The following is a 24,633-nucleotide window of genomic DNA, read 5'->3' on the forward strand; positions in this document are numbered from 1 at the left end:
GAGTAGAGGTAACACCTGAATATGAGAGAGTCAGATAGACAGAGTAGAGGTAACCCCTGAATATGAGAGAGTCAGAGACGGAGTAGAGGTAACCCCTGAATATGAGAGAGTCAGAGACGGAGTAGAGGTAACCCCTGAATATGAGAGAGTCAGAGACGGAGTAGAGGTAACCCCTGAATATGAGAGAGTCAGAGACGGAGTAGAGGTAACACCTGAATATGAGAGAGTCAGAGACGGAGTAGAGGTAACCCCTGAATATGAGAGAGTCAGAGACGGAGTAGAGGTAACCCCTGAATATGAGAGAGTCAGAGACGGAGTAGAGGTAACCCCTGAATATGAGAGAGTCAGAGACAGAGTAGAGGTAACCCCTGAATATGAGAGAGTCAGAGACGGAGTAGAGGTAACACCTGAATATGAGAGAGTCAGAGACGGAGTAGAGGTAACCCCTGAATATGAGAGAGTCAGAGACGGAGTAGAGGTAACACCTGAATATGAGAGAGTCAGAGACGGAGTAGAGGTAACCCCTGAATATGAGAGAGTCAGAGACGGAGTAGAGGTAACCCCTGAATATGAGAGAGTCCGAGAGACGGAGTAGAGGTAACCCCTGAATGTGAGAGAGTCAGATAGACAGAGTAGAGGTAACACCTGAATATGAGAGAGTCAGAGACGGAGTAGAGATAACCCCTGAATATGAGAGAGTCAGAGACGGAGTAGAGGTAACCCCTGAATATGAGAGAGTCAGAGAGACAGAGTAGAGGTAACACCTGAATATGAGAGAGTCAGAGAGACGGAGTAGAGGTAACCCCTGAATATGAGAGAGTCAGATAGACAGAGTAGAGGTAACCCCTGAATATGAGAGAGTCAGATAGACAGAGTAGAGGTGACCCCTGAATATGAGAGAGTCAGATAGACAGAGTAGAGGTAACCCCTGAATATGAGAGAGTCAGAGACGGAGTAGAGGTAACACCTGAATGTGAGAGAGTCAGAGAGACGGAGTAGAGGTAACCCCTGAATATGAGAGAGTCAGAGACGGAGTAGAGGTAACACCTGAATATGAGAGAGTCAGATAGACAGAGTAGAGGTAACCCCTGAATATGAGAGAGTCAGAGACGGAGTAGAGGTAACCCCTGAATATGAGAGAGTCAGAGACGGAGTAGAGGTAACCCCTGAATATGAGAGAGTCAGAGACGGAGTAGAGGTAACCCCTGAATATGAGAGAGTCAGAGACGGAGTAGAGGTAACACCTGAATATGAGAGAGTCAGAGACGGAGTAGAGGTAACCCCTGAATATGAGAGAGTCAGAGACGGAGTAGAGGTAACCCCTGAATATGAGAGAGTCAGAGACGGAGTAGAGGTAACCCCTGAATATGAGAGAGTCAGAGACAGAGTAGAGGTAACCCCTGAATATGAGAGAGTCAGAGACGGAGTAGAGGTAACACCTGAATATGAGAGAGTCAGAGACGGAGTAGAGGTAACCCCTGAATATGAGAGAGTCAGAGACGGAGTAGAGGTAACACCTGAATATGAGAGAGTCAGAGACGGAGTAGAGGTAACCCCTGAATATGAGAGAGTCAGAGACGGAGTAGAGGTAACCCCTGAATATGAGAGAGTCAGAGAGACGGAGTAGAGGTAACCCCTGAATGTGAGAGAGTCAGATAGACAGAGTAGAGGTAACACCTGAATATGAGAGAGTCAGAGACGGAGTAGAGGTAACCCCTGAATATGAGAGAGTCAGAGACGGAGTAGAGGTAACCCCTGAATATGAGAGAGTCAGAGAGACAGAGTAGAGGTAACACCTGGATATGAGAGAGTCAGAGAGACGGAGTAGAGGTAACCCCTGAATATGAGAGAGTCAGATAGACAGAGTAGAGGTAACCCCTGAATATGAGAGAGTCAGAGACGGAGTAGAGGTAACACCTGAATATGAGAGAGTCAGAGACGGAGTAGAGGTAACACCTGAATATGAGAGAGTCAGAGACGGAGTAGAGGTAACCCCTGAATATGAGAGAGTCAGATAGACAGAGTAGAGGTAACTCCTGAATGTGAGAGAGTCAGAGAGACAGGGTAGAGGTAACTCCTGAATGTGAGATAGTCAGAGAGACAGGGTATAGGTAACCCCTGAATGTGGTGCTGAGAGCCTGTAGCTTCATTACTCTGCTGACTGCTGGAATGGAAACAAATGTGTCATTCTCCAACACCACCACCTCACCGAGATGGGATAAGAGACTTGAGACTACGTTCCTAATGGCACCCTATTTTCTAAATAGTGCACTATATAGGAAATAGGGTCAAACGTTGTGCACTATATAGGAAATAGGTTACCATTTGTGACACAGTCTTGGACCGAGGCTGTGTCTTCACTCACTAAAACATAGACTTTTCATCATCTTGGCCTTTAGGGATATTCATGGAACCATGTATGCCCTTTACGCCAGATCCTCTAATGATGCAGAACGAATGATGCGCTTTTGTTTAGGTTTCCAGAAAGAGTGTGGGAAAGTGAGTCTGAGAAGGCTTTCCATTTCTAGTTTCCCAGAAGGGCCTTGGCTCTGCTCTGACGATTTCCAGGTGATATTTGCAGAGAGGGAAAGGATGGAAAGTAGAAGTAGTGTTGGAGAAGCTGCTTCAGCTCACAATGTCTGAGCCACATGTTCAGTCAACGTAGAGAGATAGGGTGCACACACAAATCCCTCTACAACGAACTCTTCAAGAGTTTTCGGGGGGGGGGGTGAGCTACACATCTTATACAGTATACACATTTATTTACATTTATGCAAGGACTCCAGCAAGCCCAGGGATAAGATCAGAGAAAATGAGGGGAGGGGAGAAGAGGTTAGTTGAGGAGAGGGGTTGTTAGCTAGGTTTTCAAGCACATATAGGCATTCCCCATGATGATCCTCTCCAGGCAGCCCTACAGCCCTAAGACACCCAGACAGCGGGAGGACCCCACATTGACATAACGCCCTGTCAACACGGGAAAATACAAGGAGTGCCTACATTCTATGCTCTCCTATGTGGTGTGAGAAAGAATTATGCCAGGCGTCTTTGGGCTGAGGGAGACAGGTGGTGGAAGAGCAGGCGGTGTGGGAGACAGGTGGTGGAAGAGCAGGCGGTGTGGGAGATAGGTGGTGGGAGAGCAGGCAGTGTGGGAGACAGGTGGTGGAAGAGCAGGCGGTGTGGGAGACAGGTGGTGGGAGAGCAGGCAGTGTGGGAGACAGGTGGTGGGAGAGCAGGCGGTGTGGGAGACAGGTGGTGGGAGAGCAGGAGGTGTTGGAGACAGGTGGTGGGAGAGCAGGCGGTGTGGGAGACAGGTGGTGGGAGAGCAGGAGGTGTTGGAGACAGGTGGTGGGAGAGCAGGCGGTGTGGGAGACAGGTGGTGGGAGAGCAGGCGGTGTGGGAGACAGGTGGTGGGAGAGCAGGCGGTGTGGGAGACAGGTGGTGGGAGAGCAGGCGGTGTGGGAGACAGGTGGTGGAAGAGCAGGCGGTGTGGGAGACAGGTGGTGGGAGAGCAGGCAGTGTGGGAGACAGGTGGTGGGAGAGCAGGCGGTGTGGGAGACAGGTGGTGGAAGAGCAGGCGGTGTGGGAGACAGGTGGTGGGAGAGCAGGCGGTGTGGGAGACAGGTGGTGGAAGAGCAGGCGGTGTGGGAGACAGGTGGTGGGAGAGCAGGCAGTGTGGGAGACAGGTGGTGGAAGAGCAGGCGGTGTGGGAGACAGGTGGTGGGAGAGCAGGCAGTGTGGGAGACAGGTGGTGGGAGAGCAGGCGGTGTGGGAGACAGGTGGTGGGAGAGCAGGAGGTGTTGGAGACAGGTGGTGGGAGAGCAGGCGGTGTGGGAGACAGGTGGTGGGAGAGCAGGCGGTGTGGGAGACAGGTGGTGGAAGAGCAGGCGGTGTGGGAGACAGGTGGTGGGAGAGCAGGCAGTGTGGGAGACAGGTGGTGGGAGAGCAGGCGGTGTGGGAGACAGGTGGTGGGAGAGCAGGCGGTGTGGGAGACAGGTGGTGGGAGAGCAGGCGGTGTGGGAGACAGGTGGTGGAAGAGCAGGCGGTGTGGGAGACAGGTGGTGGGAGAGCAGGCGGTGTGGGAGACAGGTGGTGGGAGAGCAGGCAGTGTGGGAGACAGGTGGTGGGAGAGCAGGCAGTGTGGGAGACAGGTGGTGGGAGAGCAGGCAGTGTGGGAGACAGGTGGTGGGAGAGCAGGCGGTGTGGGAGACAGGTGGTGGGAGAGCAGGAGGTGTTGGAGACAGGTGGTGGGAGAGCAGGCGGTGTGGGAGACAGGTGGTGGGAGAGCAGGAGGTGTTGGAGACAGGTGGTGGGAGAGCAGGCGGTGTGGGAGACAGGTGGTGGGAGAGCAGGCGGTGTGGGAGACAGGTGGTGGGAGAGCAGGCGGTGTGGGAGACAGGTGGTGGGAGAGCAGGCGGTGTGGGAGACAGGTGGTGGAAGAGCAGGCGGTGTGGGAGACAGGTGGTGGGAGAGCAGGCAGTGTGGGAGACAGGTGGTGGGAGAGCAGGCGGTGTGGGAGACAGGTGGTGGAAGAGCAGGCGGTGTGGGAGACAGGTGGTGGGAGAGCAGGCGGTGTGGGAGACAGGTGGTGGGAGAGCAGGCAGTGTGGGAGACAGGTGGTGGGAGAGCAGGCAGTGTGGAAGACAGGTGTTGGGAGAGCAGGCAGTGTGGGAGACAGGTGGTGGAAGAGCAGGCGGTGTGGGAGACAGGTGGTGGGAGAGCAGGCAGTGTGGGAGACAGGTGGTGGAAGAGCAGGCGGTGTGGGAGACAGGTGGTGGGAGAGCAGGCAGTGTGGGAGACAGGTGGTGGGAGAGCAGGCGGTGTGGGAGACAGGTGGTGGGAGAGCAGGAGGTGTTGGAGACAGGTGGTGGGAGAGCAGGCGGTGTGGGAGACAGGTGGTGGGAGAGCAGGCGGTGTGGGAGACAGGTGGTGGGAGAGCAGGCGGTGTGGGAGACAGGTGGTGGGAGAGCAGGCTGTGGGAGACAGGTGGTGGAAGAGCAGGCGGTGTGGGAGACAGGTGGTGGGAGAGCAGGCAGTGTGGGAGACAGGTGGTGGAAGAGCAGGCGGTGTGGGAGACAGGTGGTGGGAGAGCAGGCAGTGTGGGAGACAGGTGGTGGAAGAGCAGGCGGTGTGGGAGACAGGTGGTGGGAGAGCAGGCAGTGTGGGAGACAGGTGGTGGGAGAGCAGGCGGTGTGGGAAACAGGTGGTGGGAGAGCAGGAGGTGTTGGAGACAGGTGGTGGGAGAGCAGGCGGTGTGGGAGACAGGTGGTGGGAGAGCAGGCGGTGTGGGAGACAGGTGGTGGGAGAGCAGGCGGTGTGGGAGACAGGTGGTGGGAGAGCAGGCAGTGTGGGAGACAGGTGGTGGAAGAGCAGGCGGTGTGGGAGACAGGTGGTGGGAGAGCAGGCGGTGTGGGAGACAGGTGGTGGGAGAGCAGGCGGTGTGGGAGACAGGTGGTGGGAGAGCAGGCGGTGTGGGAGACAGGTGGTGGGAGAGCAGGCGGTGTGGGAGACAGGTGGTGGAAGAGCAGGCGGTGTGGGAGACAGGTGGTGGGAGAGCAGGCGGTGTGGGAGACAGGTGGTGGGAGAGCAGGCAGTGTGGGAGACAGGTGGTGGGAGAGCAGGCGGTGTGGGAGACAGGTGGTGGGAGAGCAGGCAGTGTGGGAGACAGGTGGTGGAAGAGCAGGCAGTGTTGGAGACAGGTGGTGGGAGAGCAGGCGGTGTGGGAGACAGGTGGTGGAAGAGCAGGCAGTGTTGGAGACAGGTGGTGGGAGAGCAGGCGGTGTGGGAGACAGGTGGTGGGAGAGCAGGAGGTGTGGGAGACAGGTGGTGGGAGAGCAGGAGGTGTTGGAGACAGGTGGTGGGAGAGCAGGAGGTGTTGGAGACAGGTGGTGGAAGAGCAGGCAGTGTTGGAGACAGGTGGTGGGAGAGCAGGCGGTGTGGGAGACAGGTGGTGGGAGAGCAGGCGGTGTGGGAGACAGGTGGTGGGAGAGCAGGAGGTGTGGGAGACAGGTGGTGGGAGAGCAGGCTGTGTGGGAGACAGGTGGTGGGAGAGCAGGCGGTGTGGGAGACAGGTGGTGGGAGAGCTCTCCAATCTTTCACTCCAATCTGATAAAAAAAAAATATATAACCTTTTTTTAACTAGGCAAATAATTTAATAACAAATTATTACTTACGATGACAGCCTAGGAACAGTGGGTTAACTGCCTTGTTCAGGGGCAGTTAGTGATTAGAGGCAGGTAGCCTAGTGGTTAGAGGCAGGTAGCCTAGTGGTTAGAGGCAGGTAGCCTAGTGGTTAGAGGCAGGTAGCCTAGTGGTTAGAGGCCGGTAGCCTAGTGGTTAGAGGCAGGTAGCTTAGTGGTTAGAGGCAGGTAGCCTAGTGGTTAGAGGCAGGTAGCTTAGTGGTTAGAGGCAGGTAGCCTAGTGGTTAGAGGCAGGTAGCCTAGTGGTTAGAGGCAGGTAGCCTAGTGGTTAGAGGCAGGTAGCTTAGTGATTAGAGGCAGGTAGCCTAGTGGTTAGAGGCAGGTAGCTTAGTGGTTAGAGGCAGGTAGCTTAGTGATTAGAGACAGGTAGCCTAGTGGTTAGAGGCAGGTAGCCTAGTGGTTAGAGGCAGGTAGCCTAGTGGTTAGAGACAGGTAGCTTAGTGGTTAGAGGCAGGTAGCCTAGTGGTTAGAGACAGGTAGCCTAGTGGTTATAGGCAGGTAGCCTAGTGGTTAGATGCAGATAGCCGAGTGGTTAGAGGCAGGTAGCCTAGTGGTTAGAGGCAGGTAGCTTAGTGGTTAGAGGCAGATAGCCTAGTGGTTAGAGGCAGGTAGCCTAGTGGTTAGAGGCAGGTAGCCTAGTGGTTAGAGGCAGATAGCCTAGTGCAAGAATAGGATGCAAGAAAGTTGACATCAAATACTGTTTTCATAATGCATAATATTTATTTTCGAAGGAGGTAATTAAAATAAACCATGCTGACATTAATTCTACACTGAGTTGTTGTCAGCCAAACATACCAAATTCAAATCTTACCCCCCAAAATGGCATCATGTTACTAGGAAAGGTTTGCTTTCATTGATTCAGATTGACTTTATCGACCTATAAAGCAATATCTTTCGAGGAATCCGATGTGCTTTCCAGAGATGGAGGAGTGTCCCATCACAGCCCGACTCAGGGAAGGAAGTGACCACAGTCCATGAGGTTTTCAACTCCATTTCTCTCTGACCTGTCTTGGACGAAAAACCCTAGTGACATCCCCTCAATCACTTCAACAGCCACCAATCTGAATTGACACTGACTAATGGAAAACAGTTATGTTCCATGTTTGTCCTACAGATCATACTTCAAATACATGTTTAAAACATATAGGACTGGTTTGTTGAACCCAGATGAAACCTCCTGCTGGTAAAGTTTTAGGCTAGCCTACGTACTGGTTTTGAATGTGTTGTGACTGTTGTGTGCTCAGGGTTCTGTGTGATGGGATGGACTGTTGTGTGCTCAGGGTTCTGTGTGATCGGATGGACTGTTGTGTGCTCAGGGTTCTGTGTGATGGGATGGACTGTTGTGTGCTCAGGGTTCTGTGTGATGGGATGGACTGCTGTGGGCATCAGGGAGCTGTGTGATGGGATGGACTGTTGTGTGCTCAGGGTTCTGTGTGATGGGATGGACTGCTGTGGGCATCAGGGAGCTGTGTGATGGGATGGACTGCTGTGGGCATCAGGGAGCTGTGTGATGGGATGGACTGCTGTGGGCATCAGGGAGCTGTGTGATGGGATGGACTGCTGTGGGCATCAGGGAGCTGTGTGATGGGATGGACTGCTGTGGGCATCAGGGAGCTGTGAAGCCACTGTCCCTGTGTTCATATCCAACCCATGGATGGAGTGGTCAGCACCACACAAGCAGCTGCTAAGGAATGTCCAGTACAGTACCCAAAGTAACTCCAGTAAGGTATACCACTGCTGTCTTCTCTAATGGTCCCCAGATTTTAACGTGGCTCATATAATGTATTGATTAATAACAACGTAAATATAGTTTCGAACCCAAAGGAATTCATCATGGATGTTTTAGTTTGATCAATGGAGTACTTTGTTTAAATCACAACCATATTAAAAAACTGCAGATTTGCATTACCCCATGTTGCCGATAGACCACATGTTTCCATAGAGCCATGTATGAAGACACACACTACTGTTCAAAAGTTTGGGGTCATTTAGAAATGTCCTTGTTTTTGAAAGTAAAGCAAATTTTTTGTCCATTAAAATAACATCAAATTGATCAGAAATACAGAAATACTGGAAACGGCTGATTTGTTATGGAATATCTACGTAGGGGTACAGAGGCCCATTATCAGCAACCATCACTCCTGTGTCCCAATGGCACGTTGTGTTAGCTAATCCAAGTGTATCATTTTAAAAGGCAAATTGATCAATGAAAACCCTTTTGCAATTATGTTAGCACAGCTGAAAACTGTTGTCCTGATTAAAGCAATAAAACTGGCCTTCTTTAGACTAGTTGAGTATCTGGAGCATCAGCATTTGTGGGTTCGATTACAGGCTCAAAATGTCCAGAAACAAAGAACTTTCTTCTGAAACTCATCAGTTTACTCTTGTTCTGAGAAATGAAGGCGAGAAATTGCCAAGAAACTGAAGATCTCGTACAATGCTGTGTACTACTCCCTTCACAGAACAGAGCAAACTGGTTCTAACCAGAATAGAAAGGGGAGTGGGATCCCGGTGCACAACTGAGCAAGAGGACAAGTACATTAGTGTCCAGTTTGAGAAACAGACGCCTCACAATTCCTCAACTGGCAGCTTCATTAAGAACAAATTCTTATTTACAATGACGGCCTACCCTGGCCAAACCCAGACGTCACTGGGCCAATTGTGTGCCGCCCTATGGGACTCCCAATCACAGCAGGATGTGTTGCAGCCTGGAATGGAACCAGGTACTGGAGTGACACCTCTTGCACTGAGATGCAGTGTCTTAGACCGCTGAGCCACTTGGGAGCCTCAGGAAGGGCCTCAAACCTCACCTGTAGCCTCTGGTCTGCTACAGCTGATCTAGCCTCAGGAAGGAACTCAAACCCTGTAGCCTCTGGTCTGCTACAGCTGATCTAGCCTCAGGAAGGAACTCAAACCCTGTAGCCTCTGGTCTGCTACAGCTGATCTTGGCAACATGTATGCATACTAAATGGCACCCTATTCCCTATTTAGTGCACTACTTTTCACCAGGACCCATAGGGCTCTTGTCAAAAGGAGAGCACAGAAAAGGGAATAGATTAATATTTGGGACACAGTCGATTACTTACATTTTTCAAGAATGTCTCCATCCAGAATGTCTCCTTGTTAAAGAGTTTACAAAACAGAACACTAATGCCCATTTATAGCAATGTTTGGAGGAGTGAGTATCATTTTTACTGAGGTATTACGCTGTGTTGTGCTTGGCAACGGACAAAGTGGAAAGGAAAGTAGATATCGGATGATTCTGTAAGATTTTCCACTATCTGTGTGTTACTGTGTTATCCGTGAGTCTGCTCTCTGAAGAGATTCCTTGCTGTCAGTCAGTGAATGATATGGGTTATTGTTGATAAAGATGCTCTAGAGATTATCATCTAGAACCAGAGACTTTGTAGGATTCTGTTTAACAACTATAGATGAATACTCTCAAACAGTGTCACTATGATAAAGAATGAACTAATGTGAGGGTGCTCTCTTAGAAATCTGGAAGCTAAAAGGGTTATTTGGCTGTCCCCATAGGAGAACCCTTTGAATAACCAGTTTTAGTTCCAGGTGGAAAGTATTTTGGGTTCCAGGTAGACAGGGTTCTAACTGGAAGCCAAAGGGGTTCTTATCTGGAACCAGAAAGGCCTCTAACTGGAGGACAGCCGAAGAACCCTTTTGGAACCCTTTTTTCTAAGAGTGTACATTAATGCTTTTGGTAACAATCATCTAAGCCCAGTTGGACATGAATGAACTGTTACCTCTGAGGAGAGAGGTAGTAGTTCTTAATTCTCTAGTTACAGTGATCACTGGATTGATAGTGTGAGGAAGGATACAGGAGCAGAAGTCATTGATGGCAGACACATCTGTTCCAGTAACTTATTCAACGTGCTGGTGTACTGGAGTGGTTGTATATGTAACAGTTTAGCATCCGTCCCTCTCCCCTACCTGGGCTCAAGCTAGGGACCCTCTGCACACATCGAAGCATCGTTACCCATCGCACCACGGCCCTTGCAGAGCAAGGGGAACAACTACTTCAAGGTCTCAGAGCGAGTGATGTCACCAATCAAAATACTATTAGCATGCACCCCGCAAACTAGCTAGCCATTTCACAACAGTTACACTCACCCCCCTTTTGACCTCCTCCTTTTCTGCAGCAACCAGTGATCCGGGTCAACAGCATCAATGTAACAGTATAGCATTCGTCCCTCTCCTCACCCCTACCTGGGCTCAAACCAGGGACCCTATGCACACATCAACAACTGACACCCACGAAGCATCGTATCCCATGGCTCCACAAAAGCCGCGGCCCTTGCAGAGCAAGGGGAACAACTACTTCAAGGTCTCAGAGCGAGTGACGTCGCCGATTGAAACACTATTAGCGCGCATTCCGCTAACTAGCTAGCTAATTCACATCGGTTACATATATACAGGTCAGTGTCAGTACCTTATTCAATGTGCAGGGCTACTGGAGTGGTTGTATATACAGGTCAGTACCTTATTCAATGTGCAGGGCTACTGGAGTGGTTGTATATACAGGTCAGTACCTTATTCAATGTGCAGGGATACTGGAGTGGTTGTATATACAGGTCAGTACCTTATTCAATGTGCAGGGATACTGGAGTGGTTGTATATACAGGTCAGTACCTTATTCAATGTGCAGGGCTACTGGAGTGGTTGTATATACAGGTCAGTACCTTATTCAATGTGCAGGGAATCTCCTGTCTTTTTATGGAACGGTCTGCCTACCCATGTCAGAGACGCAAACTCGGTCTCAACCTTTAAGTCTTTACTGAAGACTCATCTCTTCAGTGGGTCATATGATTGAGTGTAGTCTGGCCCAGGAGTGGGAAGGTGAACGGAAAGGCTCTGGAGCAACGAACCGCCCTTGCTGTCTCTGCCTGGCCGGTTCCCCTCTTTCCACTGGGATTCTCTGCCTCTAACCCTATTACAGGGGCTGAGTCACTGGCTTGCTGGGGCTCTCTCATGCCGTCCCTGGAGGGGGTGCGTCACCTGAGTGGGTTGATTCACTGTTGTGGTCATCCTGTCTGGGTTGGCGCCCCCCCCCCCCTTGGGTTGTGCCGTGGCGGAGATCTTTGTGGGCTATACTCAGCCTTGTCTCAGGATGGTAAGTTGGTGGTTGAAGATATCCCTCTAGTGGTGTGGGGGCTGTGCTTTGGCAAAGTGGGTGGGGTTATATCCTTCCTGTTTGGCCCTGTCCGGGGGTGTCCTCGGATGGGGCCACAGTGTCTCCTGACCCCTCCTGTCTCAGCCTCCAGTATTTATGCTGCAGTAGTTTATGTGTCGGGGGGCTGGGGTCAGTTTGTTATATCTGGAGTACTTCTCCTGTCCTATTCGGTGTCCTGTGTGAATCTAAGTGTGCGTTCTCTAATTCTCTCCTTCTCTCTTTCTTTCTCTCTCTCGGAGGACCTGAGCCCTAGGACCATGCCCCAGGACTACCTGACATGATGACTCCTTGCTGTCCCCAGTCCACCTGGCCATGCTGCTGTTCCAGTTTCAACTGACCTGAGCCCTAGGACCATGCCCCAGGACTACCTGACATGATGACTCCTTGCTGTCCCCAGTCTACCTGGCCATGCTGCTGCTCCAGTTTCAACTTCCACCTGACTGTGCTGCTGCTCTAGTTTCAACTGTTCTGCCTTATTATTATTCGACCATGCTGGTCATTTATGAACATTGAACATCTTGACCATGTTCTGTTATAATCTCCACCCGGCACAGCCAGAAGAGGACTGGCCACCCCACATAGCCTGGTTCCTCTCTAGGTTTCTTCCTAGGTATTGGCCTTTCTAGGGAGTTTTTCCTAGCCACCGTGCTTCTACACCTGCATTGCTTGCTGTTTGGGGTTTTAGGCTGGGTTTCTGTACAGCACTTTGAGATATCAGCTGATGTACGAAGGGCTATATAAATAAATTTGATTTGATTTGAAATAAATTTGATTTGGATACTGGAGTGGTTGTATATACAGGTCAGTACCTTATTCAATGTGCAGGGCTACTGGAGTGGTTGTATATACAGGTCAGTACCTTATTCAATGTGCAGGGATACTGGAGTGGTTGTATATACAGGTCAGTGTCAGTACCTTATCCAATGTGCAGGGATACTGGAGTGGTTGTAGTGGGTTTAAACATAACTAGTGACTAGTTGTAGGATACACATGTAAACTGGGCTGAAAAGTGACTGGTACCAGGAATATATCAATATTTATGGTAATATACTAAAGGTAATATACATTAAGGACACCTGCTCTTTCCATGACAGACTGACCAGGTGAATCCAGGTGAAAGCTATGATCCCTTATTGATGTCACTTATTAAATCCACTTCAATCAGTGTAGATGAAGGGGAGGAGACAGGTCAAAGAAGGATTTTTAATCCTTGAGACAAGGATTGTGTATGTGTGCTATTCAGAGGGTGAATGGGCAAGACAATAGATTTAAGTGCCTTTGAACAGGGTATGGTCGTAGGTGCCAGGTGCACCGGTTTGTATCAAGAACTGCAATGCTGCTGGGATTTTTGGACTCAACAGTTTCCTGTGTGTATCAAGAATTGTCCACCACCCAAAGGACATCTAAGCCAAACTTGACACAACTGTGGGAAGCATTGGAGTCAACATGGGCCAGCATTCCTGTGGAATGCTTTTGACACCTTTTGGAGTCCATGCCACTACAAATTGTAGCTGTTCTTGTGTCTGAGTGGGTAGAGTCCCATGGATGGGCATAGAGTCAGTGTGGGTAGTCTGTAGGAGAGGGAGAGAAGTAGCTGTTAGCCATTTAACAGTCTTATGGCCAGGGGACAGAAGCGGTTTAAGAGTCTGTTTGTCTGAGCCTTTCTTAGACATCGTCTTGGATGGCTGGGAGCTCGCCCAGAGTGATGCGCTGGGCCGTCTGCACCACCCAATGTAGGGCCATCCAGTCACGAGCAGTGCCAATGCCATACCAGACAATGATACAAGCAGTCAGGACTCTCTTAGAAAGAGCGACTTACAGAAGTGAGTGCATACATTTTCGTACCCGGCTCCCGTGGGAAAAGAAACCCACAACCAGTGGTGGAAAAAGTACCCAATTGATATACTTGAGTATAAGTAAAAGATACCTTAATAGAAAATTACTCAAGTAAAAGTGAAGGTCACCCAGTAAAATACTACTTGAGTAAAAGTATTTGGTTTAAAATGTACTTAAGTATCAAAAGTACAAGTGTAAATAATTTAAAATTCCTTATATTAAGCAAACCAGACAGCATCATTGTCTTGCATTTGCCAAATCAGAGGCATCAGGGATGACCAGCGATGTTCTCTTGGTAAGTGTGTCAATTAGACCATTTCCCTGTCCTGCTTTTTTTTTGTTCATTTTACCTGACTCCCAAAAGTACTAGTTTCATTTTGAATGCTTAGCAGGACAGGGAAATGGTCTAATTCACACACTTACCAAGAGAACATCGCTGGTCATCCCTGATGCCTCTAATTTGGCAGACTCACTAAACACAAATGCTTAGTTTGCAAATGATGTCTGATTGTTGAAGTATGCCCCTGGTTATCCGTAAAAATAAGAAAAACAAGACAATGATGCTGTCTGGTATGTATGTATGCACTCACTTCTGTAAGTCGCTCTTTCTAAGAGAGTCTGTTAATGTCAGGATTTGGCCAGGGTTGTTCCGGTTTTGTTTCTCACACCGGAGACCCAGGTTCGTAACTGTCAGGACCGGTTACGAAGCCGGGTCTCCGGTGTGAGAAACAGTCACTTAGCAAACTGAGCCACTAATACTCGGCAGAACCCAGAAGATGAGGCAGACACAGCAGTACTTGAGAGGGTGTTTTAATAAAGTAAAAATAAAAGTTATTCAGGTGAAAATATAAATCCACAACATCAAGTAATTCCAAGACAAAAAGGTACATCCACAAGGTGGTAGGTACAGCAGAAAAAAGCCTCAAAAGATAATCAAAAAATAAACAAACAAAAACAGAGTACCACAAGAGAGTCCAACTGGCGCAACAAATGTTTGCAGCATCACTGGGTGCTAACATTCAAACACAGAGCAAAGAACTGAGGAAAACTAAGGGTTTGTCCATATTGTCCAGTAGTTTCTAGTGGATAGACCATATTGTCCAGTAGTTTCTAGTGGATAGACCATATTGTCCAGTAGTTTCTAGTGGATAGACCATATTGTCCAGTAGTTTCTAGTGGATAGACCATATTGTCCAGTAGTTTCTAGTGGATAGACCATATTGTCCAGTAGTTTCTAGTGGATAGACCATATTGTCCAGTAGTTTCTAGTGGATAGACCATATTGTCCAGTAGTTTCTAGTGGATAGACCATATTGTCCAGTAGTTTCTAGTGGATAGACCATATTGTCCAGTAGTTTCTAGTGGATAGACCATATTGTCCAGTAGTTTCTAGTGGATAGACCATATTGTCCAGTAGTTTCTAGTGGATAGACCATATTGTCCAGTAGTTTCTAGTGGATAGACCATATTGTCCAGTAGTTTCTAGTGGATAGACCATATTGTCCAGTAGTTTCTAGTGGATAGACCATATTGTCCAGTAGTTTCTAGTGGATAGACCATATTGTCCAGTAGTTTCTAGTGGATAGACCATATTGTCCAGTAGTTTCTAGTGGATAGACCATATTGTCCAGTAGTTTCTAGTGGATAGACCATATTGTCCAGTAGTTTCTAGTGGATAGACCATATTGTCCAGTAGTTTCTAGTGGATAGACCATATTGTCCAGTAGTTTCTAGTGGATAGACCATATTGTCCAGTAGTTTCTAGTGGATAGACCATATTGTCCAGTAGTTTCTAGTGGATAGACCATATTGTCCAGTAGTTTCTAGTGGATAGACCATATTGTCCAGTAGTTTCTAGTGGATAGACCATATTGTCCAGTAGTTTCTAGTGGATAGACCATATTGTCCAGTAGTTTCTAGTGGATAGACCATATTGTCCAGTAGTTTCTAGTGGATAGACCATATTGTCCAGTAGTTTCTAGTGGATAGACCATATTGTCCAGTAGTTTCTAGTGGATAGACCATATTGTCCAGTAGTTTCTAGTGGATAGACCATATTGTCCAGTAGTTTCTAGTGGATAGACCATATTGTCCAGTAGTTTCTAGTGGATAGACCATATTGTCCAGTAGTTTCTAGTGGATAGACCATATTGTCCAGTAGTTTCTAGTGGATAGACCATATTGTCCAGTAGTTTCTAGTGGATAGACCATATTGTCCAGTAGTTTCTAGTGGATAGACCATATTGTCCAGTAGTTTCTAGTGGATAGACCATATTGTCCAGTAGTTTCTAGTGGATAGACCATATTGTCCAGTAGTTTCTAGTGGATAGACCATATTGTCCAGTAGTTTCTAGTGGATAGACCATATTGTCCAGTAGTTTCTAGTGGATAGACCATATTGTCCAGTAGTTTCTAGTGGATAGACCATATTGTCCAGTAGTTTCTAGTGGATAGACCATATTGTCCAGTAGTTTCTAGTGGATAGACCATATTGTCCAGTAGTTTCTAGTGGATAGACCATATTGTCCAGTAGTTTCTAGTGGATAGACCATATTGTCCAGTAGTTTCTAGTGGATAGACCATATTGTCCAGTAGTTTCTAGTGGATAGACCATATTGTCCAGTAGTTTCTAGTGGATAGACCATATTGTCCAGTAGTTTCTAGTGGATAGACCATATTGTCCAGTAGTTTCTAGTGGATAGACCATATTGTCCAGTAGTTTCTAGTGGATAGACCATATTGTCCAGTAGTTTCTAGTGGATAGACCATATTGTCCAGTAGTTTCTAGTTTATAGATACATAGTGGATATGGTTCAAGAGAAAATAGACTAATTCATGAAAAAAGACAATGGCATTCTTTTTATATTAACCCTGCAACTCTTTTTTTCACAACTGCCACCAGTTTGGCCCCAAAACATTTACAACAAAGACATATTGACATAGTTAAATAAATCAACTTTATTTTTAATTTTTTAAACGGCAATAGTATTCACTATGTTGATGGTTTATATTAAGAAGAATGATTTACAACTTTGTCTTTCATGTATTTATATTGAAAAAAAATCTGATAATCTGAAAATCTTTATTTTAAAATATACTTTACATGTGATAAGGCCACACAGAGGGCCAGAGATCATTACAGACACCTATGATAGTATGAAGTGCTCAAAAAGGCCAATAGAGTTCCAAAATTCCAAATAAACCTTGAAAGTTATCAAAACACCTGGTAGTTTACTGGTAAACTTCTAAAGTAGGTGGGCATCGTGATCTAAAAGACAAAAATGATCCTACATCAGCACTCTTACTCTGAGACTCTTAATGAATACAGGCCCTGGCCTTGACCTTTACACCACAATATGTGGTAATTGTTGAACTGATGACGGCTAGCCATTATACAGGCTCCAGCCAGGCACTCAAAACTGATCTAACTAAACTTCTCAAATAGGCATCACCTCTATATCCATTTCTGTCATTTACATGTTTCACCATAGTAATAATAATGAAAAAGAGGGAGTAAGAGAGACTCAGGCTGGAGGCACTGAAACGGAAGGCAGCGTGCTCTGTTGAGGCAGCATGCTCTGTTGAGGCAGCATGCTCTGTTGAGGCAGCATGCTCTGTTGAGAGACTCAGGCTGGAGGCCCTGATACTGAAGGCAGCGTGCTCTGTTGAGAGAGAGACTCAGGCTGGAGGCACTGAAACGGAAGGCAGCGTGCTCTGTTGAGGCAGCATGCTCTGTTGAGAGACTCAAGCTGGAGGCCCTGATACTGAAGGCAGCGTGCTCTGTTGAGAGAGAGACTCAGGCTGGAGGCACTGAAACGGAAGGCAGCGTGCTCTGTTGAGGCAGCATGCTCTGTTGAGGCAGCATGCTCTGTTGAGAGACTCAGGCTGGAGGCCCTGATACTGAAGGCAGCGTGCTCTGTTGAGAGAGAGACTCAGGCTGGAGGCCCTGGTACTGAAGGCAGCATGCTCTGTTGAGAGAGAGACTCCGGCTGGAGGCCCTGATACTGAAGGCAGCATGCTCTGTTGAGAGAGAGACTCCGGCTGGAGGCCCTGATACTGAAGGCAGCATGCTCTGTTGAGAGAGAGACTCAGGCTGGAGGCCCTGATACTGAAGGCAGCATGCTCTGTTGAGAGAGAGACTCAGGCTGGAGGCCCTGATACTGAAGGCAGCATGCTCTGTTGAGAGAGAGACTCCGGCTGGAGGCCCTGATACTGAAGGCAGCGTGCTCTGTTGAGAGAGAGACTCAGGCTGGAGGCCCTGTGCCTTCACCACCCCTGGTCTCTCTAAATGGGCCCTGACAGCTTACAGCACACACAGCTTAGTTACAATACAGGTCTGGGCAACAGTCTGAGTTGTGCTGAGTGTCAACACTAAGCCTGTGGTGGAGACTAACTGAAAACAGAACCCTCCTCATCAAATTAGCCTAAAGAGAGAGAGGGGGTGGGGGGGGATTTGGCAGCATTTCTCCTCCCTTCTCTTGCTGAGCAAACAACAATTGTGCCACCTCATGCAGTTTCACTGTTTCAGTGGAAGAAGCTTTGGGGAAAAGTGTGCTTGCAGAACAAAAGATACCACAAGTCTTTTCCACCCAGTACTGGTAAAGGTGTGATGGTAAAAGTCATCTTGCTTAGCGTTTCTCAGCTGACGTGGTGGGTTGTTCTGACATGGCCATCTCCTAACATTTTATTTGTCAGATGCGCCGAATACAACAGGTGTACACCTTATAGTGAAATGTTTACTTACAAGCACTTAACCAACAATGCAGTTTTAAGAAAATAAGAGTTACAAAAACATTTACTAAATAAATAAATATATATATTTTTTTAAATAACGAGGCTATATACAGGGTAGCCATTTGATGAATTGTTCAGCAATCTTATGGCTTGGGCTTAGAAGTTGTTAAGGAGCCTGTTGGACGTAGACTTGGCACTCCGGTACCGCTTGCCGCGTGAAAACAGAGAGAACAGTCTATGACTTTGGTGGTTGGAGTCTTTGACAATTTTTGGGCCTTCTTTTGACAATGTCAAGTATATAGGTCCTGGATAGCAGGAAGCTTGGTCCCAGTGATGTACTGGGCCGTACAATCTACCCTCTGTAGCGCGTTACAGTCAGATGCTGAGCAGTTGCATACCAGGCAGTGATGCAACTGGTCAGGATGCTCTCAATGGTGAAGCTGTAGAATCTTTTCAGTCTCCTGCAGGGAATATGCATTGTCGTGCCCTCTTCACGACTGTCTTGGTGTGTTTGGACCATGATAGTTTGTTGATGATGTGGACTCCAAGGAATTTGAAACTCTCAACTCGCTCCACTACAGCCCTTTCGATGTTAATGGGGGCTTGTTCGGCCCTCCTTTTCCTGAAGTCCATAATCATCTCCTTTGTCTTGCTCATGTTGAGCGAGAAGTTGTTGCACCACACTGTCAGGCCTCTGACCTCCTCCCTATAGGCTGTCTCATCGATGTCGGTGATCTGGCCTACCACAGTTGTGTCGTCAGCAAACTTAATGATGGTGTTGGAGTCGTGCTTGGCCACAGGGAGTATAGGAGGAGACTAAGCACGCACCCCTGAGGGGCCCCAGTGTTGAAAATCAGCGTGGCAGATGTGTTGTTGCCTACCCTTACCACCTGGGGGCGGACCTTTGCAGAGGGAGGTGTTTTGTCCCAGGGTCCTTAGTGATGAGCTTTGTGGGCACTATGGTGTTGAACGCTGAGCTGTAGTCAATTAAAATACCCCACAAGACATGCCACAAGAGGTCTCTTCACAGTCCCCAAGCCACTAATAGACTATGGGAGGCACCCAGTACTACATAGAGCCATGACTACATGCAACTCTATTCCACGTCAAGTAATTGACACAAGCAGTAAAATTTGATTTAAAAAAAGAAATAAAAAGACCTTATGGAACAGCGGGGACTGTGAAGCAACACACACATTGGCACAGACACATTAATACACACACATACATACGCACTATACATACACATGGATTTAGTCCTGTAGATATGTGGTAGGGGTGGAGTAGTGGTCTGAGGGCACACGGTGTCCTGTAGATATGTGGTAGTGGTGGAGTAGTGGTCTGAGGGCACACGGTGTGTTGTAGATATGTGGTAGGGGTGGAGTAGTGGTCTGAGGGCACACGGTGTGTTGTAGATATGTGGTAGGGGTGGAGTAGTGGTCTGAGGGCACACGGTGTGTTGTAGATATGAGGTAGGGGTGGAGTAGTGGTCTGAGGGCACACAGTGTGTTGTAGATATGTGGTAGGGGTGGAGTAGTGGTCTGAGGGCACACGGTGTGTTGTAGATATGTGGTAGGGGTGGAGTAGTGGTCTGAGGGCACACGGTGTGTTGTAGATATGTGGTAGGGGTGGAGTAGTGGTCTGAGGGCACACGGTGTGTTGTAGATATGTGGTAGGGGTGGAGTAGTGGTCTGAGGGCACACGGTGTCTTGTGAAATCTGTGAATGTATTGTAATGTTTTAAAGTTGTATAAATCACCTTAATTTAGCTGGACCCCAGGAACAGTAGCTCCTGCTTTGGCAGCAGCTAATGGGGGTCCATAATAAACCCCAGGAAGAGTAGCTCCTGCTTTGGCAGCAGCTAATGGGGGTCCATAATAAAATGCCAAATAAAAAAAGACAATTGTGCCTACTGGTTTCCTTAATACAAGTAATTAGAAATAATTCATACTTTTACTTTTGATACTTAAGTACATTTTTGTAATTACATTTACTTTTGATACTTAAGTATATTTAAAACCAAATACTTTTACTCAAGTAGTATTTTCACTTTCACTTTGACTTGAGTCATTTTCTATTTATCTTTACATTTACTCAAGTATGACAATTGTGTACTTTGTCCACCACTGTACTGTAGAATATCAACTTGCTGGTTTGATCACAAACAGGAAGTGATGAAAGCTAACTCCTTTCCTTTGCCATATGCATCTCTCTCTCTCTCTGCCTCTACCCTACCTCTCTCTCTGTCTCTCCCAAAACTCTCCCTCTCTCGCTTTCTCTCCCCTACCTCTCTCTCTCTCTTTGTCACTCCCCTACTTCTCTCTCGCTGTCTCTTCCCTACCTCTCGGAGTGTCTCGTGTACGTGTCTCTCTCACTCTCTCTGTCTACCTCTCTCTTCACATTCTAAGAATGTGTTCTCAGAAGTTCTTTCCAGGAATGCAGTTACTAAGTATGTGATTGTGATGTGACTTTAAACATTTTTAGAATGACACATAGGATAAATACAATGGCCAAAAGTATGTGGATGCCTGCTAGGTGAACATATCATTCCAAAATCATGTGCATTAATGTGGAGCTGGTAAGGCTTTCCACTTGATGTTGGAACATTGCTGCGGGACTTCCATTCAGCCACAACAGCATTAGTAAGGTCTGGCACTGATGTTGGGCGATTAGGCCTGGCTCACAGTCGGCGTTCCAATTCATCCCAAAGGTGTTAGATGGGTTTGAGGACAGGGCTCTGTGCAGGCCAGTCACCGATCTCGACAAACCATTTCTCTATGGATCTCGCTTTGTGCATGGGGGCATTGTCATGCTGAAACAGGAAAGGGCCTTCCCCAAACTGTTGTCACAAAGTTGGAAGCACAGAATCGTCTAGAATGTCATTGTATACTGTAGTGTTAAGATTTCTCTTCACAGGAACAAAGGGGCCTAGCCCGAACCGTGAAAAACAGCCCCAGACCATTATTCCTCTTCCACCAAACTTTACAGTTGGCACTGTGCATTGGGGCAGGTAGCGTCCTCCTGGCCAAACCTAGATTTGTCCGTCAGACTGCCAGATTGTATTGCGTGATTAATCACTCCAGAGAAGGCGCTTCCGATGCTTCAGAGTTCACTGGAGGCGAGCTTTACACCACTCTAGCCGACGCTTGCACACGGTGATCTTAAGCTTTTGTGCGGCTTCTCGGCCAAGGATACCCATTTCATGAAGCTCCCGGCTGATGCTGCTTCCAGAGGCAGTTTGGAACTCGGTAGTGACTATTTGTATGTGCTACGCACTTCAGCACTCAGCAGTCCCGTTCTGTGAGCTTGTGTGACCTACCACTTCGCGGCGGAGCCGTTATTGCACCTATAATTTTCCATTTCACAATAACAGCACTTACAGTTGACAGGGGCAACTCTAGCAGGGCAGAGATTTTACAAACTGACTTGTTGGAAAGGTGGCATCCTATTGAAAGTCACTGAGCTCTTCAGTACAACCTATTCTATTGCCAATATTGGTCTATGGAGATTGCATTGCTGTGTGCTTGATTTTATACACCTGTCAGCACCGGTTGTGGCTTAAATAGCCAAATCCACTCATTTGAAGGGGTGTCCATATGCTTTTGGCCATGTAGTAAAAAGAGAGAAAAAAACAACAGTAGCCACCCCTCTCCTCTCCCCTCCTCTCCTCTCCTCTCCCCTCCCCTCCCATCCCCTCCCCTCCTCTCCTCTCCTCTCCCCCTCTCCACTCCTCTCCCCTCCCCTCCTCTCCTCTCCTCTCCCCTCCCCTCCCCTCCTCTCTTCTCCTCTCCTCTCCTCTCTTCTCTTCTCTTCTCCCCTCCCCTCCTCTCCTCTCCTCTCCTCAATGATTAGTGTTTCTAACTGAGCTGAGCATCAAATATGGTTGGTTAAAATGTTATGTTTCAGGAGAATGGTGGAGGCTAGCTCCAACACCATTAGGAGAGAAGATGGCCAAACCTTTGTTACTGCCCTATGCAACAGCTGGAATGATCAGGACAAATGAGTGAGTCTTGTTCATCTCATAATACCTTTAAATGTCATCCCATGTGTTATCAAGGTGCTATATATGTAGAGGATTAGAGAGGGGCAAGATGTCAGGAACTTATCTAGGTAGTAAAACCGAGCCCCTCAGATGGGTTTAGAGAACTTCTCATTACCCCCTCAATGACCGGGAGAGAAAAGGCTTCATTAACTTCTTATGGCTGCAGGGGCAGTATTGAGTAGCTTGGATGAAAGGTTCCCAGAGGTGCCCAGAGTTGCTAATATATGCATATTATTATTATTCTTGGATAGAAAACACTCTGAAGTTTCTAAAACTGTTTGAATGATGTCTGTGAGTATAACAGAACTCATATGGCAGGCAAAAACCTGAGAAGAAATCCAAACAGGAAGTGGGAAATCTGAGGTTGGTCGATTTTCATCCCAGCCCCTATTGAAGACACAGTGGGATATGGATGAAGTTGAATGGAAACTTGAATGAGGCTTGTACTGTGTTGTGGGCCTGAATAAGAGCTGAATGAGTCAGGTTACTGGCAGAGAGCCATTTCCTGGTCATGTGCATTCCACATGATATCGACCTGCGTTCCATTGCTCATCTACACACAAAGGAATTCACAAAGGAACTTTACTGAAGATTTAGGATAAAAACATCCCGAAGATTGATTCTATACTTAGTTTGCAATGTTTCTAAGACCTGTAATATACAATTTTGAAGTTTTTGTCTGAAGTTATGCGGGACCTGCACGAGCGTTTGGATTTGTATACCTAAGCCCTAACAAAAGTAGCTACTTGGACATAAATAATGGACAATATCGAACAAATCAAGCATTTATTGTGGAACTGCGATTCCTGGGAGTGCATTCTGATGAAGATCATCAAAGTTAAGGGAATATTTATAGTGTAATTTCTGATTTCTCTTGACTCCAACATGGCGGAAAATTTGTTTTCTGAGCGCCGTCTCAGAGTATTGCATGGTTTGCTTTTTCCTTAAAGTAAAAAAAAAATCTGACACAGCAGTTGCATTAAGGAGAGGTATATCTATATTTCCATGTCTAACACTTGAATTTTAATCTAGATTTATAATGAGTATTTCTGTAATGATGTGGCTCTCTGCAATATCACCAGATGTTTTAGGAACTAGTGAACGTAACGCGCCAATGTAAACTCAGATGTTTTGATATAAATATGAACTTTATCAAACAAAACATACATGTATTGTGTAACATGAAGTCCTATGAGTGTCATCTGATGAAGATCATCAAAGCTTAGTGATTAATTTTATCTCTATTTGTGCTGTTTGTGACTACTCTCTTTGGCTGGAAAAATGGCAGAGTTTTTCTTTGGCTTGGTGGTGACCTAACATAATCGTTTGTGGTGCTTTCGCTGTAAAGCCTATTTGAATTCGGACACTGTGGTGGGATTAACAACAACATTACCATTAAAACGGTATAAGATACATGTATGTTGGAGGATTTTTAATTATGAGATGTCTGTTGTTTTGCACTTTCACTGGCTGTTGTCATATCGATCCCGTTAATGGAATTGCAGCCATAAGAAGTTTACGGCTCATACAGACATTTTTAAAGGTGCATACAGACATTTTTAAAGGTGCATACAGAGCCTTCACAACCTTGACTTTTTCCACATTTTGTTACAGTGTTATTCTATTTGAATTTTAACATTTTTGATTGATTTACTTTTTACCCCTTTTTTGTGGTATCCAATTGGTAGTTCGAGTCTTGTCCCATCACTACAACTCCCGTATGGACTCCCTCGGGAGAGACGAAGGTCGCGAGCCATGCATCCTCCGAAACACCAAGCTGCACTGCTTTTTGACACACTGCTCGCTTAACCCGGAAGCCAGCTGAACCAATGTGTTGGAGGAAACACCACACAACTGGCGACCTCATGTGTTTCCCGGTCGCGGATAGCTGCTCTAACATCCATAGTCCAGCCCGTGATCAAACCTGGATCTGTAGTGACCTGGATCTGTAGTGATTTAAAAAATACTACATTCTCAGCAATCTACACACAATAACCAATAATGACAAAGCGAAAACAGGTTTTTAGATTTTTTTCAAATGTATTAAATATAGAGAAAAACAAAAACCTTATTTACATAAGTATTCAGACCCTTTGCTATGAGCAATTGAGCTCAGGTGCATCCTGTTCCACTGATCATCCTTGAGATGTTTCTACAACTTGATTGGAGTCCACCTGTGGTAAATGCAATTGATTGGACATGATTTGGAAAGGCACACACCTGTCTATATAAGGTCCCACAGTTGACAGTGTATGTCAGAGCAAATACCAAGCCATGAGGTCAAAGAAATTGTCCGTAGGGCTCCGAAACAGGATTGTGTTGAGGCACGGATCTGGGGTAGGGTACCAAAACATTACTACAGCATTGAAGGTCCCCAAGAACACTGTGGACTCCATCTTAAATGGAAGAGTGATAGAGTGGCCAGATAGAAGCCACTCGTCAGTAAATGGCACATGACAGCCCACTTGGAGTTTGCCTAAAGGCACCAAAGGACTATCAGACCATGAGAAACAAGATTCTCTGGTCCGATGAAACCAAGATTGAAGCATGGTGGTCACAGCATCATGCTCTGGGGATGTTTTTCAGCGGCAGGGGCTGAGAGATTAGTCAGGATCGAGGGAAAGATGACCGGAGCACAGT

This window comes from Oncorhynchus kisutch, linkage group LG11, assembly GCF_002021735.2.
Source record: "Oncorhynchus kisutch isolate 150728-3 linkage group LG11, Okis_V2, whole genome shotgun sequence".
Lineage (NCBI taxonomy): Eukaryota > Metazoa > Chordata > Actinopteri > Salmoniformes > Salmonidae > Oncorhynchus > Oncorhynchus kisutch.